This window comes from Lucilia cuprina, chromosome 4, assembly GCF_022045245.1.
Source record: "Lucilia cuprina isolate Lc7/37 chromosome 4, ASM2204524v1, whole genome shotgun sequence".
Taxonomy (NCBI): domain Eukaryota; kingdom Metazoa; phylum Arthropoda; class Insecta; order Diptera; family Calliphoridae; genus Lucilia; species Lucilia cuprina.
The window spans coordinates 46,061,764-46,067,763 of NC_060952.1; positions in this window are offsets into that span (position 1 = coordinate 46,061,764).

A 6,000-nucleotide genomic window follows, 5' to 3' on the forward strand; every position below is an offset into this window, starting at 1 on the left:
AGTTTTTTGGGAACATTGTTGTGTTCTTAAGTATTTCCAATACGTTCTTCAGCAACAGTTATAGTTGAACTAGTGTTTAAGGGAACGTATGAATTCTAGGTCTCGTTGAAAATCTTAAAAACAGTAGCTTCTTTATATAGAAAAGCATTTCACATATACAGGAATGGTTTATAATATTTGAGAAGAACTAAACATAGAATTAATATTAAAGAATTGAAAATAATTTTGTTTATAAACTGTGCAAAAGTTATTTTCAAACATGAAAAAATCTATGCGTACAGGAAACTGTGGACCATTAGTATTAACTCTGTGTACTCAGTTTTTCATAATCGGCTCTTTAAAGGACTTTAAAGTTTAAAAGACAACCGATTACAAAAGAAATTTATAAATTTATAAATTTATTTTTTTCTTTTTTTTTCTAAGTGAGACAGGTAAATAATATATGTAGATAGAATGTACAGATTACCAGATAAGATATGAATAAAAAACGTGTTTACGTACATTAATGCACTTAGAAGTCAGTAACTTAGTTCAATCTCAACCTATTCTAAATTTCTCAGTAGATTTTAAAGAGGAAGCTAAGGCTTTTATAATGATATAGGTATGTATACGATATATGAGTGCATTTCATTAGCTTTTTTACATTGTATTCGTTATTCCGTTTGTAACGCATCGAAATATTAGGTCCTGCCTGTCTGCAGAAAACACGAGTTGAAATTTTTGTCAATTTTTTTTGTTTGGTATTGAAAATGGACAATATCTGACTACGATTAAACCTAGCCCCAATATAAGGTTCTCTTTAGAAAATAACTATAACGTAGATAACTGGCATTTAAAAGTGGATGGCAATGAAATTAGAGATGTACAAATTTTTAAAGAATCAATATGTTTTTCAAAATTGATAATCGATCATTTCCGAAAATGATTTTAACGTACATAACTTGCTTAAAAATATCAGTATATTAACTTAATTCCGCATTGACCAAATACTGCGATTCCGCCCCAGCCATGGGGTTGCAGATTTGTCATTAGTATTTTTTTTCGGGCTTCAAATTATGTTATCGAAAAAAACGTATGTTTCATGGTTTACTAATACTGACATACAATGACAAACGAGTTACCACAAAAAATACATCACAGCCCTTTGATGAAGGGCTGAAGAAGTAAAGGCGTTATCATTATTTTCAAGATTTCTTTTCAGAAATCTGAAATGTTCTGCATGAAGCCATTCTAAGAAGTAGGTAAATCAGAACAACTTATTACAATGTTTCTAAAGTATTGTTATAAAAATCATCCAATAAATATTATTTATTATAAAGTAATTAAGAAATTAATACAAAAGTAAATTTATTATAAAAATATTGAATTTTGTATAAGATATGCAGTAATTTTATTGTTAAAAAATATAAGTTTTTCTTAATCGGTTAATTGATATAAATTATTCGGTTGATATAAATTGATCGATTAACCGATCGACGCTTAATCGTTTGAATACCCTAGCAATAGTTCGCATGGCATATCCCTGAGAAGTAAATACAAATATGAAAATAATCGTATATCTGGTAAAAGGTGCTTTTTTATTTATATTGTTTTTAGGATAGTAAAGCACAGTGGGTATAGCTAATGTAATTATAACAAACAAAATTCACAGTTACAAGCTTAATTGACATTAGAAATTATATACAAACATAAGCACAAATTCAATATGTATACCCTCCCCATAAAATATATAAATGCCAAGCCAAAGACTTTTTCAAAACAGTAAAAAGTTTAATATTTAAATAGTTTTATTCCCACCATCAAAAATTATGGGAGTATATTGTAACACATCGAAATATTGCAGGGTGCTGACTGAACAATAATCTGTGCCAACTTTTCTAAGTGCCAACATTTGGATTTGCTTTGTTTTAACTGGGTTAGTTACCCTGAATAGAACTTCTTCAAATTTTGCACGAAGAACATTAATATTCATCTGAACAGGGCGGACTTTCCTCTGGGGGACTTGGATTCCCCATATGAATTTTATATATCTAGAAAACTGTTGTAGCAACAATTTTCAAAATCGTTTAGTGGGTTTGTTATTTATATTGCTTTTAGGGTAGCAAAGCATACTGGGTATACAGCTAGTATGGGACTTATTCATAAACAAAATTTTATTTTATAATTTTATAAAACAAAATTGCCATAGAAAATTTGATTTATAAATCAATATATATTCATAAACAAAATTTTATTTTATAATTTTATAAAACAAAATTTCCATACAAAATTTGATTTATAAATCGTTTAAAAAATAAAATTTTGTTTATGAATAACCCCGTATATCTACATATATAACAAGTAGGAAAGTATAGTCGGGCATGGCCGATCATATGATACCCTACACCTTTGAGCAAAATATTTTAACAATAAAAAAGTGATTTTCTAGAAGAGGGGTTATATGGAGGCAAGTGTGGGCCTATCTATCCCATCTATCCTTTGGTATATGGTTTTTAGTTTAGATTAGAGTTTTGTATGTTGGATTTCATCGTTATACTAGTTTTTATACCCTACACCATTTTAGTGGGGAAGGTATATTAGGTTTTTGCTGATGTTTGTTACATACAAAAATATTCGTTCTATAGCTAAAAGTATACCAATCGACTAAGAATCGTTTTCTGAGTCGATTAAGCTATTTCCGTCCGTCTGGCTGTACATGTAAACCTTGTGCGAAAGGTACAGGTCACAAATTTCAAGATAATTGGATGAAATTTGGCATACACTCTTTTTTTTGGCCAATGATGAAGCTTATTGTCGAATGGCTAAAATCGGTCCATTATTTCGCCTAGCATCTCTACAAATTTCATCAAAATACTTTGTAAATTGCGACCTGTACCTTGCGCACATGGCTTACATGGACTGCCAGCCAGACGAACGGACATAGCTTAATCGACTCAGAAACAGAGATATAAGCCGAAACGGCTCAAATAAGCGGCGGCTGGCCGCCGGTAATATTTTTCAAGCCGTGCCTTTCGGCTCAAAAGCTAAGCCGGCTTAAACGTAAATAAAGATTGGAATCACACATGTATTTTAGAAAATAAATTCACCAATTTGAACGGAGTTGCCACTATTTTAAATTATTATTGCAAATTGAAAATTGTTGCCTAAGCTTCTAAGGTCAATTTCTGAAGAAAAGTTTAAATTGAGCCGACAATTTAGCCGCCGCCGATATTTTCTATAATAAGCCGCCGCCGCCGATCATTTTACATCAGAAAACGGTTCTAAGCCGATTGGTATACTTTAGGGACGAATATTTTTGAATGTTACAAACATCAGTACAAACCCAATATACCTTCCCCACTAAAGTGGTGTGTAGACTTCAAACAATTGAGAATGGGTCATTGATAGGCCGATCTACATAATTCTTGGTAGGATAATTTTCGTTTCAACAAAATTAGTTTATGGCAAATTTCGTATACAGAGGGAAAAGGAAATATACACTCCTAGCACTAAATTAACAATAAATTTTGTAACAACATCCTTTATATGAAATATTGGCAAAGCAACGTTGTCAATATTGCAACAAATCGCTATCGAAATTTGAACTGTATACACATCAGTTGCCTAAATGTGAACAAACGTGGTTAGCTCACACTTGATGACGGATTGTTGTCAATAGAGAGCTTACCACTTTTGTTAATATCGTATGTATATACTTTGACAACGGATGTTGTCGAAAAAATTGGTGACAATTTGGTACCAGGCGTATATAATTCCTTTTCCTCAGTGTAAGTATGAAAGAATTTTAAAGGCAGTAATGAGCGTTGGAGTAATTTTTTGTAGGAGATAGATCGGTGAATTGTAGCGATCTTAATAAAATTTAGTAAAATGGCGTCAATATGGACCAATATACATGAAATTTGGGAGATGGATTTTTAAGGAAGAAGATTTCAGTTTGTACAAAACTTGTTTTGAAGTTTTTCAAGCAAGTATTGAACCTTGAAGTTGCCTAAAATTGCCCATTTTCAATACATAACAAATCTTATCTATAGTAAATATTTTTTGGATCTACGAAAAGTGGCAAGAAGCGAAAAAAGTCGCACATTTAGTTTATTTTGACAATGGGTTAAAGTGGCATGAAATTTGAAAAAGGGTCAAACTGCGACTTTTTTCTCTCAACGGTAAAACCGATTGGGATCACTCATATATAAAAAACATACATACGTAATACAATGTTTATATTGATTGTGTTTTGGTCTTTAAGCTCTTGTTATGTATGTACTTTATACCAATTATTCCGCTTATGGGTTTAATATCGGTTTGTAGCGTAACTTTAATAATATTTATATTGTTTTTTTCGTTAGTCCTGTTACACTTATACAAATAGAACAATGTGTGAGAGCAATTAAATTTATAACAAAGTCAAACCAATTTGAGTTCTTCAACATCTCAGTTCAAGATGTTAGTTTTTTTTTGTTATCATTTTATCACTTTTTAATTGTCTTAATGATGCCACCGTTTTGTAAATCGTAAATTAAACAAGAATGATAAAAATGATAAATCACGATTCTACAAATTCATTCACAATTCACACACAACTACACCACAATGTACGAACAAACAAACAGACATTTAAATGTTCAAAAGAATAAAAACCAATGAATAAGTGAAAAAGAACTCATTAAATTTTTAATTGTTTTTTGTGTTTTGGTAATTAATTCTTAAAAATATATAAAATAAAAACCAAAGAGTTTTATTTGCGTTTCCTTACTTACCATCACAGTCTTCAAAATTATGATCACGTTACGACTGATTTATGACGCATTAAAATCTAGAAATAAAAGTAATTTTTAAATTACAAAAATAATTTATGAATGTGTTTACATGCAAAATCTTAACTTTGCGTAATATAAAGAAAAATTATAATTAAATTTTATAAAGCAACTTGCATTTAGCTCTTGTTATAAAGATTTTAATTTTAAATAAACTGATAAAATGAAAATAGGAAATATATAACGAAATGAAAGACAATGTTAATAAAAGAATAATGTTTGTTCTCAATAGACAAGTTCACAACTACGTAGCAAAAACGAAGTAATTCGTAAAGATTTACATTATTCACCACTTCAAAGTAGCTTTTTAGCTTCTGCGGAAGTGTTATTTAATAACTTCCAACGGATATTCCTATGATTATTATTCTATTTTTTCAAATGAAGAAAAAAATGTGTTATTTGTGTTAATATTATTTAAGTCAAATTAGTTGTTACTACAAACAAATTTCGTTATTGTAAAATACTTATATATACTTATTCGTTATAAATATGTATTAGCGAAACCTTGGTACACAGAAACCTAATCCAAGAAATATTAAAAAAATAGAAAATATTCTAATAAATCCATGTTATTAAGTTACAAATATTTGTATTAACCTAAATATGAGTTTTTATTATTATAAGATAGCGAAACCGTTTATACAGCAGTTTCAAAATTTTTTGAAACTGCTGAATTTTTTTTTAAATCGAATAATGTTAACACTTAAACTGTGAAGGTCAAACTTAAGCTATGCAATATTATGAAATCATCCTGAAACAATAGTGAAATATTATTTTGTTTCAACCGATTTAAACGAAACTCATATTAAGTTAAATATATGAACGAAATATATATGATAGGTAGGTACATAAGTTTCAATTTTCTGTTTTGTTGATAGCAGAACTTGCTTCATACAATTAATTTGATAATTAAAACAAATTTTCAGTGTATTACTACAATTTGATGGACTTATTCCTTTAAGTCTTGTAAATAAAAACTCATCAGTAATTATTTTTTTTATAAATTAAACCAATATTTAATACGAGATTGATTTCTTAAAATCTAAAAAAGAAGTAAGAGTGTTATATTCGGCCATACCGAATCTTATATAACTTTCATCAAAACATCCTTATTAATAAACTTTTATATTATCGAATCAATTTTCTAATTTTTAAGATCTATGTTAAATTTTTAAATTAAATTCATTTT